Source organism: Schistocerca nitens, chromosome 3 (genome assembly GCF_023898315.1).
Source record: "Schistocerca nitens isolate TAMUIC-IGC-003100 chromosome 3, iqSchNite1.1, whole genome shotgun sequence".
NCBI lineage: Eukaryota > Metazoa > Arthropoda > Insecta > Orthoptera > Acrididae > Schistocerca > Schistocerca nitens.
The window spans coordinates 693,364,358-693,380,761 of record NC_064616.1 but is presented as its reverse complement, the minus strand read 5'-3'; the positions used below and the strand labels follow the sequence as shown (position 1 = coordinate 693,380,761).

Below are 16,404 nucleotides of genomic sequence, written 5' to 3'. Positions count from 1 at the left end.
ATACGGGCAGAGATGGCCCAATGCGTTATTGACTTCCTCAATTTGTGAAACTCTTTCTCTTGAGTAAATCGTCAAATTTTTCTGAAACTTTCAAAAAATGGCTCTAAGCACTATGGGACTTAACATCTGAGGTCATCAGTCCCCTAGACTTAGAAACTACTTAAACCTAACTAACCTAAGGACATCTCACACATCCATGCCCGAGGCAGGATTCGAACCTGCGACCGTAGCAGCAGCGCGGTTCCGGACTGAAGCGGCTAGAACCGCTCGGCCACAACGGCCGGCTCTGAAACTTTAATCATTTGTTTGTCGGTACATGTACGTCACAGCTACCCATTTCCGTCCCCTTCGGATAATTCCTTCGTGGGGTGTCTTTTTTTGTATTAGGGTATACAATATACTAACTTCAGATTATGACTAACATTTCTATAGTAATCCAAATTTTCAAGAAACGCGACTTGATGTTCTTTATAATGATAAATTGAAACGCGATGAGAATATAAACATGTGTTATATGTATGTATGTATGTATTAAACCGGGGACCTAGAAAGGACGGAGAGACTTCGTCCCGCTGTAGCACTCAGTGGTTCACACCTCACACCCCACAATGGGCCACAGCAGTCCGCTCACCCCACACTAAACCCAGGGTTATTGTGCGGTCCGGCCCCCAGTGAACCCCCCCCCCCCCAGTGAATAACTACTTCAACCTAAATATAGTCTTTTAACATTTAAAGAATACAAATATTGAAAATTCAAGATTGATGTTTTTCATTGCATCAAATAATCAATTATACTTCACATGCCTCACGATAGTTAAGGCTGCTATTTAATTTTTCAGATATTTTTCAATGGAAGACTCTTCCATGACTGTTTTATGTACTCTAGGATGTATCCTCAACCAAGAAGCCAAAAAAAGAAACATCACTAGCACACAAATTCAGTGAACTATTAGACGATAGAATAATGAGGAATAATAGAGTGAAACAAAACAAGTCACAGAAAGGATGGAAAGGAGATTAGGCTTCAATGTCCCAATGATGGGGAAGTCACTAGAGATGGAGCACAAGCTCAGATTAAGGAAGGATGGGAAAAGAAATTGTTTTTGCCCTTTACAAATGAATTTACACAGACCACCTCTGAGTAGCTGGAGGGGGATTTAAAGTGTCGTCCTACCACCTGGAGGCCTAGGGTTTTATCCTGCACCACCATATCTGATGACTGAAGAACAATTAATTAATGAAAACCAAAGGAAATTGAGGAAACACAATCATGAAGAAATACATGGGTTCCTCATAAATCCAATTTCATTAAAAATCCTGATAAGCCCTTAAACCCATTTGAAACCCAAACTAAGGTTGACTTAAAAACAGTAACTTCCTGTCACATGACATACTGAAAAATGACAAATAAATGAAGTTCAAAACTCAAAATACACACATATGTGATTTTGCAGTCTAATGGCTAATACTCAAGCAAGAAATGGCACAATATGTGAAACTAAACCTTAAACACTCTCAGGTGATGCAATAAATCACATATTCACTCCAACAGATTATAACTTGAATAATTAGACATTCGTATCTTCTATAGATATATTACAGTAAAACAACCAAAACATGTCATTAGAATATAAATTAAGAATAATACATTTGGTAGTCTACTTTCATGGACCAACAATTGAACAACAAGTGACAGAGAGAAAAATAGTATATGAGAATATATGAAACAAATAATGTCTGAATAGTATTATGGTTGCACACAGGGACCAAAGTAACCACCAAATGCAGCATAGAGAAAAAAATGGCTCTGAGCACTATGGGACTCAACTGCTGAGGTCATTAGTCCCCTAGAACTTAGAACTAGTTAAACCTAACTAACCTAAGGACATCACAAACATCCATGCCCGAGGCAGGATTCGAACCTGCGACCGTAGCGGTCTTGCAGTTCCAGACTGCAGCGCCTTTAACCGCACGGCCACTTTGGCCGGCTGCAGCATAGAGAGACTACATAAATATATAGCTTCGGTTTATAGATAACAATGGATAACGAGCGCCAGCATTAATGATTTTCAGTGAAACAATAGCAAAAACTGTCGAATTTATAACCTATTATGTAAAACAGCGTCAAAAAACTCATGGGATCGTATGGCATGAATGTGGAGTATGGTTAAAGAGTAAGGTAAACACGTTATTTTCTCAATGAATATACGTTTAGAGTGACGGGAAATATCCAGATGTGAGGTTTTGGTTACGAAAGAAAGTAATAGCATAAAATGGCAGCATTTTAAGGATAAGAAAGACTGATTATTTAGGATGGGCAGCACCACCATATCCATGTGTCGATATAAGGAAACCATTGATGTGCAGAAAACTGTAATGAATATACGGTAATCTGGACTACAATTTTAAACCAGTACATTTATCTCACGTACAGCTTTTTGAATAATTCTTAAGTAATTGATACAGCACATTACAAATATTGGTTCAACAATACGACCCAGAGGACGATCAGACATCCCCGCCGTACATGAAAGTTAACAAGGGTCAAGACCTGATGTAGATGCAGACGAAATAGGCATGAAAGGAATTATCATTCTTTTCATTTCATTCTGCGTGCGCGCGCATGTGGAAAGGGAAGCCCTTGCCCCATTTGGTGAAAAATAGCTAGTCTAAATCAGGAAGGTCACACGAAGGACGGATGCAGCGTTCTCCAGAATAAGAACTTGCCGTCCTTCTTGCTAACACAATACACTCGAAAAGATGTATGAACACGAACAGCTGTAAGCAACCGAGCCTGTATCACTGCAGCGTAGCTGGATGACGTGGTGGTAATCCCCTTTAGCCATCACTGAAACCAGGCTTCGTGGTTTTTATATAGCAACAGTCTGCTGCAAGCGAATTCCATTTCCGTCTCGGCAGATATAATGTACGATGTTTGCCCAATACCTTAGATTACGCTGCATTACGACCTGCTGAAAATTGTGAAACTTCAATGAGGGACAAGAATTATTACCACGACATACACTACTTAACCAGAAGATTATGCTACCCTTCTATCACGCAATGAACTTGAATTGAGTCAAGCAACGTGATACCAAAGGTATATAACAAATACAGGGATTGAAAAGAAATTATTCGGTCGACTCCATGAGCACGGAATGAGGAAATATAGCGATATACGCGGTAGTTATAAATGTCAGATTGTTACCACAATGCAACAGAAAACGGGTATCACAGAAACTGTGAGAATTATCAAATATTCACGTCCTGAAAAGGTTAGGAACACCCCGAACCTGACACATGGCGATGAAAACGGTTAGCAGACGACTGAACATTGGAAGTTCATGGCTCATCCATGAATGTAGATGTATTAGGATTGTCGCCCATTTTGTTAATCATAATTGGTGACTATCTGTGACAACACATGGGACGGTTGTCTCTGAGCACTATGCAAAAAGAGTTTCGCAGCAGAAGATGCACATGTTTGCTCTTACTGACCTAACACTGTCAGTTGAGACTGCAGTGCACAAGAGAAAACTGTCATTGGACGGTGAACAATGGAAATGAACTGCCTACTCAGATGAATCACACGTCCTCTTACATTACGTCCATGTCGTCTTCTAGACGTACCCGATCGACAAATCCTCTACGAAAACTACACGTGAAGAAAGCAGTGCTCCAGGAGCGACATTTATCTGTGTCTAAGTTGGATCTGTGAACGTTATAGAACGTATTACGAAGGCAGTGGACTACGTCAGTGAAACTGTTGGTCACGTGTACCCACTTTCCGACAATCATAAAAGTATTACCTGTCGACAAAGAAAGAGGACAAAAAGGATTTATTGCTGCCCCTGTGGTGTCACCGCCAGACACCACACTTGCTAAGTGGTAGCTTTAAATCGGCCGCGGTCCATTAGTACATGTCGGACCCGCGTGTCGCCACTGTCAGTGATCGCAGACCGAGCGCCACCACACGGCAGGTCTCGAGAGACGGACTAGCACTCGCCCCAGTTGTACGGACGACTTAGCTAGCGATGCACACTGACGAAGCCTCGCTCATTTGCAGAGCAGATAGTTAGAATAGCCTTCAGCTAAGTCAATGGCTACGACCTAGCAAGGCGCCATAGCAGTTGATAGTTATAGTATGAAGCATGTCTCATCAAGAACAATGTATACAAATGATGGATTACAGTTAAGTATTCCAGAAGCTACGTACTTTTCTTTATAGCATTCATTACGTATCCTGTTTCAGACCTCACGCCAGCTTGCGTGAGTTAACGCGTGCATTCGGCCTCCTCAACAAAGTAGTGTGCGTAGTGTTGGCTAACTGCTAACACTACAGCCCCCTTCTGCCTTCTCCGTAATAGAATTTCTTAGGAGAACCAACTTATCTACACACATTCACATGTGTGTTAAGTTTTGCATGAATCTGAAAAAAAAATTCAATGTTTAAAATGTTGGACTCCTTCGACATCCTCAAGGACAGTTTCATTTTGGATTTGTTACGGAGATAGTTGAATATCAGTTCTATACATATTGTATTTTTCTTTTTGTGTTGCGTTACACATCCTCCAAAATTTCCTCCCAATAATCTATGAAAGGAACGTAGTGCTTAACTTGATTAAGTAAAACGTCAGCATAGGTCCCACAAGGAGAAGGAGGAGATAAGTGTTTAACGTCCTGTCGACAACGAGGTCATTAGAAGCGGAGCACAAGCTCGGATAAGGGAAGGATGGGGAAGGAAAGCGGCCATACACTTTCGAAGGAACCATCCCGGCATTTACCTTGGGTGATTGAGGTAAATCACGGAAAACATAAATCAGGATGGCCGGACGCGAGTTTGAACCGTCGTCCTCCCAAATGACAGTCCAGTGTGCTAACCACTCCGCTACCCCGCTCAGTAGGTCCCATACACCACCTCCATGTAGTTTTCAGCAATTGTATGATGTAAGCACGAAGGCTTCCTGCCACCTTTATCCTACTCTGTACCAAGGATTTAACGGAGGAGTGCTGAAAAGTAATTCATCGGAATTTTTTAGATGAAAACTTCTGAAGATTTGTAAGTAAGGCAAACGTCATTAACAGTCTACACCTTTATTCTTCATGCCTACATATTTATTTCTCAATATAGTCACCCCGGCAACAAACGCATTTCTTTCAACGAGAACCAGTTTGTTGATACCGTCACAGTTGAATGTTAGACTTCGTTGACGAAGCCACAACTTCACCTCTGCTTGCACCGATTCATCATTATCAAAGTGAAGTTCCCTAGGGTGATCTTTAAGTTTTGGAAACAGATGAAAATCGGACTGGGCCAAGTCGTGTTTGCATGCTGAGTGGTCGATGACAGTGAAGCCAAGGTGTCGGACTGTTACAGATGTCGCAGCGCTCATGTGTGGCCTGGCATTGTCATGTTGAAGCAGAGGATGCTCCATGTTTGGACGAACACTTCGAATTCGAAACTCGATTACAGCACACGCATCGACATAGTTACATTACACACCGCCATGTTTCAAGCTACAATTCAGAGTCCTCTAGCGGCAGAGGACAGCAAATATGTAGACATGAAGAATGAAGATGTAGTCCACAACAGCTCCCGAGCCGGCGCAGTCGACAGCATATTTGGTAGCTATGGGACGGCCATTGACTTATGTCAACAACTTCAATGTAAGACGAGGACCCACAGTCCAATATACTTTTAATTCTGTTTTACTCTATGGACTTCCAAACTATTGGTGATGGTATTTTGTCTTTTTAGTCCGTTTAATTTCATGACATAGATTTTACAACCTGATGATGAGAGCATTGTCTCTTGAAACGCGTTGTTAAAATATGTATAAGAATCGCGGTTGAATGCTAACAGTGATAACTAGTATAACGACAACTGCTACCTCGACTCCATAATGGATTATATCAAATGTAGAATGTTAATAATTTTTGTTCTATTTAAAAAAGAATTACGGGTTTTCACATAAAAAATGCGGAAACATTTTTCAGCAGACCCTCGTAGAATCCATATGGCAACGAACTGCGACTGTTTTACATGAGAAAGAGAGGCCAAAGAGCAATTAGCAGGTTAGTCAAACTGTTTTGGTTATCTGCGTATGTAAACAGCATGCTTGGAATGACGAAAGAAAGATCAATGGCAACAATAAATGAACTTCAGATTTGTGAGTTTCTGAATTCACAACCATTTCAATACGCCTCGTTTTGATTAAAGAATAAAATCCCATTTTCAAGAAAGAACGTACACAAAATATATCTACGCGACGATAAATATGATGCAATAACGCGAATGTAATTATATAATAATAAGCCAGTTGTCAGTTAAAAATTCTCATTATATTATTCTTTTTATCAATTACAAATTCTTATTACAGTTTTCAAAAAATTAAATTTATTTCATATATGGTAACATGGTATGGAAGAGCCAAGTATAAAATACAAATATGAAGATATATCTGAACATAATACAACATTGTTAGCAAAGTACGCAGCATCTTTACACATGTGAAAAGACTGCCATATATCGTGCAACCCCTGACGGTGGAGGCTCGAAGGAATGCGCAGGCCCGTGGTGTTGCTTTCTGCGCAAATCCCACAGGACGCGTCATCCAACGGCGCGTAACAACTTGTCCTGCCTCAACCGCAATTTCGTGTTTTCGTCAGCGAACTACTATTTTTGATAAACAGGAAACAGCCACTGGTGTCACAAGAGTAGGAAAAGAAATTTGTCTTTATGAATGGAGAACGCCATAAACAAAGGAATAATGCTGTTTTAAAAATCCGTAAGTTGGGTCGTCATGTGTGGGCAGTTAGATATTTACAAATTGTGATCAATGCATAAAGACCACCTACGTAATGCTTTTAGGTTCATCTTTCACGAATGCGTAGCAGCAAACCAACATCCAAATGCTGCAATACCGTTTCGGTAATAGTCTTACGGCGTAACCTAAATACTTTACGCTGAATGTACCCCTTAATGTTGACATGTAAGTTGAAGGACATTATTCCACCGAACTCTATTTTAAATTACTTTACCTTGCACTACTAGTTTCGGACGTAGCCCATTTTCAAGTACATCTACAGCAACATATGTGGATACATTATCCCCGTCTCATCATAAAATCGCGTGCCGTGTGTATTTATGGACAGCACGGCCGTCGACGTTGATCATTTAAAATCTAAGGTTTATGACATGATAGTGGTTGCGAGGACAATGTCTTCCTGGTGTTACTGATTAGATGCAGCGTTTTAATAGCGTGATAAAGCTATTGTTCTCGCTACCACTGTCATGTAGTGCACCTTATATTTCACGTGGTGTATAAACACGCCCGGCACGCGATTATTTGACGAGGCAAGGTTAATGTATCCACATCTGCTGCTATAGATCCACTTGAAAACGGGCCGTGTCCGAAACTAGTAGTGTACGATAAAGTAACTTAAAATACAGGCAGGTGGAATAATGTCGTTCTTCAAATTTATCGAGGCTGTAGTGCCAACCCAGAAGAAAATGATAGATGTACTGTTCCCTGAAGTCTCGTAAATGCTCAATTCTATTGACATTCGCCGATCCCGTGCTATATTCTTGGAGCCACTCAAACAAACAAGTGCCCGATAACAACGCACTTTTTCATTGCGAAATATATCATTGTCGTTTGGGATAGAAGTGTGACACTGTCGAACTGCACTGTGTCAGTAATGGCATCGGGATTTCAGAAACGAATCGCTGACTTCTCTACGGGCAGCAAATGCAAAAGTGCTGGTCAAATGACACCAAGAACGTGCACAACAGACGCCATGCACAATCTACCTTTGACATCAAACACGCACAAGGTCATCCACGCGAAGGAATGAAAACGTGACCCGATTATACCTCCATTTATTATGTGGACAATACATGGACCCGTCATCAGGTATTCTAAAATGAGTCATTTATTTTATATTTTTTAACAATATTAATGTACAAAATTGGAGTCATTATTCATAATTTACTTGTCCTATTACAAATGTGTCAATAAATAAATAAATCCAAAACACTTCCCGAACAACTCCTAACAAAGAAAAATTAAATAAAACAAAATATGGAGTAAATGGAAACACGAGAACAATAATATAATATAATCAACAATAATATAATAAACAACCCAGCAAACCGGTACATCAACGCCATTCAATAACCATCAAACTGTCAAGTCGTATGTTAGTTGTCCGCACTGATGAACCAGCAGGCGATGCAGACAATTCAGTGAGTGTCTGTCAGAGTGTACCAGTTGTCAGAAGAGGCACTTGCTTCGACCGTTTGCTCATACTTCCGTTCTGACCTTTATAAAACACCGAAAAACCATTTCGTTTCCCAATTATGCTAAAACGTTCATTAACAAGTCCAGTCACTTGGCGCTACGGAGTCGCACGATGATTCTTCGCGGTCGTCACGAGTTCAAGTGGCTGAGTTTACAGATTGAGGAGTTGGTCACAATTCACTAAGGTTTTTTTTTTCTTTTTTTTCCGGCGCCTTGGTACCATTAGTGGAATCTGCACAATAAAATTCTAGCGACTAAACACTGGAAACGATTCGGTTTCACTCTAAAATATTTACTGGAATGGAAGACAATAGCTAGACAGATCTTTCAGTACAGTAGTTTTTCTTTAAATGCTTCACTACACGCATTCCAGGTATCTGGCATAAACATTAAGTAATTAAGGCCCATTGGCATTAACAACTGACGTGACTTAACTTAAAGTAACTTTATGAGCTAGTGGAATGGCGTTGATTAGAGGAACACACATATGAGGTTCAATCACATCAAAAATAAAGTATATAATAAAAATGGAAAATGGAGCAAGTAGCCAGTAATTTGATACGCATGTTCCTAACAGTACGCTAGATGTTCACTATGTGGCAGCATCGTACAGATACGCGAAAACAGGTACATGGGGAGTCGATGGCCGTCCAGTAAGTAACTTGAACTAGAGAGGAACAGAGTTATGTTATATGGTTTTCTAGATACACAAGGTGTGAAACCGACCGAAATTCAACACTAAAGGTACAACACGGTGAGGCACGCCTGAGACGGCAGAAAACCTACGAGTAGAGTCCGCAGTTCGCATATGGTGTGACGTCCGGGGCCGATGCTCCACGTCCGTGTCAGGCAAATTGTATTGTGACTCGAAAGAACACCGGAGGCATTGGAGCCATTGCGATGGATAACCGACGCGTAAGACTGGATGACACTGCAGCAACTGTAAACGTTAGCTATGGTCCAGCACATAACGCTGTGCATGACATGCTTCAGTTGTACAACGTGTCTGCCAGATAGGTTCCGCGCAGTTGATCCTGAATTGATTCAGTGGCATGCTGACGCATGTGAGCAACTGCATTGTGTTGAACAAGGCGATGCACACCTTGCTAGAATCGTCATCGGGGGCACAAACTGGATCCACTACCATCGACCATAAACGAAGAAAGGGACTAAGCGATGGCGACATTCCTCGTGATACGGACCAAAGGAGTTCCGAAAGGCTACGCGGACTCTCTTTTTGAACGAATAACACCATCTCGGAGAGTTATAAGTCGTAAAGGACCACTATTACTGCTGTTTATACTCAGACGTCCTAAGGAAATTATCTTCGGCCTACAATCAAATCGAAACGACGTGGATTGTTGGCTGTTGGTGCTCTGTTGCAAAATGACAACGCACGATCCGTGCAACAGTTGGGACAATTATACACGTCATGTCTGAACACCATCCGCATTCACCACACTCATCAGATCGTTCCCCAAGCTATTATCATGTGTTTGAGCCACCCAGAGATGCGCTGGACGGCACGAAGTTCCGCTCTGATGAAGTGGTACACCATGCGGTGCTATGTTGCCTGCACAGGTCTCCTAACGAATTTTCTGCGTGGATTCACGCTGGCGACCTTGCGTTGGGTGTGGAGGAGATTATGTAGAAATGTGATACTCTTTATGCGGTCTGTACACTACAAATAATATTTTTTTTTTTAAATTTAGGTCCAAAGAGAACCGGGCTAACAGCCGAAATAAATTTTTTGAACCACTATAATCTTTGCACTGGCTGTCGTAACTTGGATTCAAATATCCTTTTATATTATAATCCAAGTGAACAGTGAGTGCAGCAGAGTACATTCAAAAAATTGTCATATGACTCACACAATTCAAATTTAATAGGCTTTTGAATACTCAGTCATTGGGGACGGCTGAAGATACAATTAATAAATTAACACTTTCATTGAAAAACAAAAAACAGATAGGAACTTCTCCCAACGCAAGCGATTATTCCGGTACTTAACAGATACACAAAATATGGCATATCTGAAAATGGTTCATAAAAATCACACAAATGTTGCTCAGTTCTCTAGTACATTTTCTTAACGAACGTGTTTGTTTGCAGAAAGCCACTGAAACAAGAAATTAGTCTCATGTATCACACCGGTATGCACTCTTTTTATCGGACCATTTTCTCCACATTTTTCTCTCACTTTTTTTAATATTTCATACATATCCTTCTCCTTTTCAATACATCATGTTTGGAAACATATATGCGGTGTATAGGCCCTTTTAATTCTGCACTGTAACTGTAAAACTTGAAAGACAACGAAGGATACATGATACTGCAATGATCTTAATAATATAGACCAGGTACAATAAAAATGATTCGGATTACAGGTCTATCATGTTCCCGCCAAAAGTCCCCGATAAAGCGCCATCGAATGATTTAAGGTATATAGACAGCTTTGATGTCCCAGCTGCTCACGGGCGTCCCCGTAAACACGTAAAGTCAGGGGAACTTCAGTAGATACTCAACAGCGCGAACAAGCAAGCTGTTCGCTTACTTGCATGAGCACTCGGTAAAGCGCCACACCATATTACTATGTTTATCTGTGGACAGCTCATACTAAACACATGGCAACTTTGTGACTCATGACTGGATTTGATTAAGCTCGCAACGTGGACAGCTAAGACACTCGTTCCTTCGCCGCGCGGGATTAGCCGATCGGTCTGAGGCGCTGCAGTCATGGACTGTACGGCTGGTCCCGGCGGAGGTTCGAGTCCTCCCTCGGGCATGGGTGTGTGTGTTTGTCCGTAGGATAATTTAGGTTAAGTAGTGTGTGAGCTCAGGGACTGATGACCTTAGCAGTTAAGTCCCATAAGATTTCACACACATCTGAACACACTCGTTCCTTCTATCTGAAATCGTCCGGGACTTACACCCGATCGCAGCTTCACTGCGCCCAACACCAGCTTTATCAGACATAAATGAAGGCACTGGCCTTCATTTACCAGTTATAGAGTTTCATTTGTACCTCCACGGTACGAAGTTCCACTTGATTACGGATCGTTGATATTCCTGCTCGGTCTGGTCCAAGCTCCCAGAGAAAACTGCTCAGCGTTTGCAGTGCTGAGTGTCGTTTGTAAGCAACTAACGGTTAAGTTGTGATCAACATAAACGTTGGTTTGTACACCTCACCGCTTTACTTGGAACGAACTTACTGATGATAGGATGGCCATGTCTTCTTCCGAATTTTAAACTGCCATGGGGAAACCAACAATTTAACGTGGACTCATAACCAGGGTGCACCTTGACAGTTTTGGAACGACTAGGGGCTAAAGATTGACCTTTTATATTTGTGCGGCCATACTGTTCGAAGCTGCTTTACAATTCGTGAGGGTATTTTATATTTGTGGTTTGACACTCATCCACTTAGCCACCGAGCCACTCTCTTGGTAATTATGGCATTTATCACTTCTCAACATGTCAATGCAGATCTACTATTACCCTCAACCACGAGAGCAGGCCAATGTGGCGGTTGGTGGTAGATGCTCTTTCGAGCTTTATAGCCCGAATGACAAAGACTATGGCGGGCATTACGGAAGGAAGTTTAGGGTTTAACTGCCTGTCGAAGACGAGATCATAGGAGACTGAGCACTAACTCAGGCTGGGGAAGCAAATCGGCCGTGTCCTTTTCAAAGAAACGAACACCACACTTGCCTTAAGTGATTTAGCGAAAACCTGGAAAATCTAAATGTGGATGGTCGGATGGGGATCTGAACTGCGGAGTGCTTACCAGTGTTGCACTGCTGCGCCAACTCGGTAGGTGTGTACACTATGATCCGGTCCCAATAAAGTATCTTCGGTATAGACTATAGAGTATGGACGGAGCACCACACAGAGTTAGTGTCTGGCAATGGCCTGCAATTCACCCCGTCTGAGTTCCAACAGCTTTTATTCAAAAAGACACTGAACAAACACATTATTACTAGCTATCTGATTATCACTTAATTATATCCTCTTGTGAGACAACCGAAATACGTCCAAGTCACAACTTTTAACTGATAAAATTATTTAAGATGTTACTTTTTCAGCAGTATTATTCGACAGAACAAAATTATCAATTTCGTCTAAATAAATTTTCCCTAAAACCAGTTTGGAAAAAGAAAGTATGGTAGGCCCCACCATCGATAAGGTAGGAGGGTTTTTGGAGAGTGACAGCGGCTGCCTTGTATGAGAGACATTAAAATTATTTTTGAATATGTTATGAAAGTTAACTTTATTTCCATATATAATCTTGCCTACCGTATTCTTCAAATAATTTGTGAGACCCTTTATTTTTAACTAATACAATACCAAACTTACACAAACTGATTACCGTTTTCATTTGTTTTGGCGTATCAACGTGACCTAATCATGCCTACTTGTGTCAGCTCGCAGGCATAACGCAGGTGGAGCTACTGACATTTCGTATAACAGAGAAACTGACCTAAGACCTTAAGCAGTAAACGATATAAGAGTATGGCATGTAAAGCTTCCAGTTTACCAGAAACAGCACACAAAGGGACAGGCAAGGAAATTTTCCTAAAACAAACTTTTAGGGGATGGAAGTCCTTGAAGTAAGGCGTCACATCAATGTTCTGCATCACACACAGCTGATACCAGAAAAGGCCAACACACACTTGTAGGTAAACAACAGGAAGCGTAGCGATCTGTTTCTACAACAATCAACTATATTAAGTCATTTACAGTAATTTTTTAAACAGTAAATGTATCATGGTGCAGGAAGTTTCTGTAATAGCGCCGTGGTTTCACGAAAAATTCTACCGCCTGAAAATTACATTTTACATGTGGTTTACAGAATTAAAGTAGCACAGTGTTGTTAGGAAAGAGAATAATATTACGTGATGGTACAGAACGAGCTCAGGAGGAAGGTTGACACATTAAAACAATTGGTGCGGTAAGTGGGGTGAAGAGGGGCAACACTATTATCTCTCTTACATTAAGTGGCGACTACGCGAGAAACTTCTGTAAGGCATCAGTGCAGCTTAGCAATCACAGAAGAGGATGATAATGGTGATGATGATGATGATGATGATTAGTGGTTTATGACGCTAAACGATGACATCATTAGCTCCCTTGCTTGAAACAAATACAGACGACGGACAGAAGTGGACGAGTCGTTAGAGCGTACTCTGTGAGGAAGAAAGTTTTTGAATGTCTTATGAAAGAGAAGAGGCACAAGTAAAGAAGATTAGCCCTCAGTGTCCTGTTGAAGTTGATGTCATTCGACACGGAGCACAATCTCGCTCTGGTGAAGGAGTGGGAATTACCTTTAATGCTACACTCAGCAAATCATAGGAAGTGATCTTGAGAAATCAAAAAAACTTCAAGCGGTGTCGCCAGATGGGGATTTGGAAGCAGCTCTTTTCGCATAAGATTGCAATGCCATACAGCTAAAAGTTGCTCGGTGGGAAGACTGCTGTGCGGAGAAAAATGAAGGTGGCAGTGACAGGTTGACGTTTTGAATCGTCCGTCAGGTTCGGCAAGGCGGGGACTGCAGATTCACAACACTAAGGCTATAGCCTTTCCAAGGTGTTGGAAACGCTAATCTTGCAAAGACCGGTGGAATAGAATGCCCCGCTCCAGATTCCATAATAAGCAAGCTTTGGGGCAGGGAAGAGTTACACTTATCAAATAGTAATCAACCGCCGGCCGTGGTGGCCAAGCGGTTAAAGGCGCTACAGTCTGGAACCGCGCGACCGCTACGGTCGCAGGTTCGAATCCTGCCCCGGGCATGGACGTGTGTGATGTCCTTAGGTTAGTTAGGTTTAAGTAGTTCTAAGTTCTAGGGGACTGATGACCTTAGAAGTTAAGTCCCATTGTGCTCAGAGCCATTTGAACCATTTAGTAATCAACCATCCAAGATGGTTATGAAAGAAGTCAGATTACAAGAGCTGTTTTCGTAGACTTTACAGAAATATACGACACTATGAAACATTATTTATTATTAGAACGAGTTAAATCATCACAAAAGACTATTTCTGGATACGCACTATCAGGAATATTCAGAACCGAAGTCTCCGTGGAATTCCATAGCCAAATAAGCAGATGAAGGAAGCAGAAAAATGGCTTACACGAAATATGAAACTAAGGAGGAATATTTGTTGATAACTCAATCAACCCTCTTTGAATAAATAAAAAAAAAAAAATTCATCTGAGAAACAGGAAAACGATCAAAATCTTAAACAGCTCCTAGGAAGGAATAACATTGGAACAATATACAGCTACAGAATACTTAGGCATTAAGTTGGACAACAGCTTGTCTGTTAATCAGCACAGTCAGAGCCCACAAGCTGAAAGTGGCCGACCGGAACAATGTGTGTAAACTGATGAGAATAACTTGGGGAGCACAACCAAAAACTGAGACTCCCACGCTTGCTTTGTGCTATTCTACTGTGAAGTGCTACAGTAAATAAAAATATTAAAAACCTTTGATTTAGTTGAAGACTCAGAAACCTAATAACAACTAATTGGAAGTATTCTGCCAGATACTTTCTTGAAATGAATGCTCCCAGAATAAACGTCAGACGAGGAAGATGACTTCCAAACAAATATACACTGATCAGTCAGAATATTATGACCACCGACCTACTATCGATATACCGGGTGATCAAAAAGTTAGTATAAATTTGAAAACTTAATAAACCACGGAATAATGTAGATAGAGAGGTAAAAATTGACACGCATGCTTAGAATGACATGGGGATTTATTAGAACCAAAAAACAAAGTATTGCTAGACGCGCGAAAGATCTCTTGCGCGCGTCCTTTGGTGGTGATCGTGTGCTCAGCCGCCATTTTCGCCATGCTTGGCCTCCCAGGTCCCCAGACCTCAGTCCGTGCGATTATTGGCTTTGGGGTTACCTGAAGTCGCAAGTGTATCGTGATCGACCGACATCTCTAGGGATGCTGAAAGACAACATCCGACGCCAATGCCTCACCTGAACTCCGGACATGCTTTACAGTGCTGTTCACAACATTATTCCTCGACTACAGCTATTGTTGAGGAATGATGGTGGACATATTGAGCATTTCCTGTAAATAAAATCATCTTTGCTTTGTCTTACTTTGTTATGCTAATTATTGCTATTCTGATCAGATGAAGCGCCATCTGTCGGACATTTTTTGAACGTTTGTATTTTTTTTTTTTTTTGGTTCTAATAAAACCCCATGTCATTCCAAGCATGTCTGTCAATTTGTACCTCTCTATCTACATTATTCTGTGATTTATTCAGTTTTCAAATTTATACTGACCTTTCGATCACCCGGTAAATACATCCAGGCGATAGCAGCGTCACCTGGGGATGAATAACTGCTAGTCAGTCATACGCAAGGTGCATTTAGTGTCAGTGAGCGTTCTGTCCGTGTGAAGAATTGGGAAGGCGCGCGATCTAAGTTGCACCGAGGGCAGATTGTGATGGCCCAGAGGCACGGAACGAGCATTTCGGAAATTGCACGACTTGGGTGTTCGAGGAGTGCTGCGGTGAGTGTCTTCAGCACGGGCGAAACCAAGGTGAAACCACGTCCAGACGTCGTGGGGTTGGGCGGTCACGCTCATTACAGATGTCAGACGTCGTAGGGTGGGCAGACTGGTAAAACAGGACAGGTGGCTAACTGTGGCGGAACTAACATTAGACTTTAATGCTGCGTAGAGTACAACTGTGTCTGAACACACAGTGCACCAAACACTCCTCACGACTGGCGTCCGCACCCGACGACTTATCCATGTGCCAATGTTAACACCACGACATCGGCAACTATGACTGAAATGGGTACGTGATCATTGGCACTGGACGTTGACGCAGTGACAGAGAGTTGCATGGTCTGATGAATCCTGACACCTTTTTCATGATGCTGCTGGGAGTATGCGAATCCTCCTCTTCCAGGGGAACAACTCCTTGACACCTGAACTGCGGGCCGGAGACAAGCCTGCGGCGGCTCCATTATGCTCTGGGGAACATTCACGTGGGTATACACAGGTCCAGTGGAGCTCGTGCAAAGCACTATGACGGCCAAGGAGTATCGTGCACTGGTTGCAGAGCACGTATA

At 41.8% G+C, this 16,404-nt stretch overlaps 1 protein-coding gene across 5 annotated transcripts in view; it reads right to left on the bottom strand.

The window, feature by feature from the left end:
* Positions 1-16,404, bottom strand: part of LOC126248660 (MAP7 domain-containing protein 2-like) — a 421,589-nt gene that overhangs the window by 356,730 nt on the left and 48,455 nt on the right. The window lies entirely within an intron of this gene.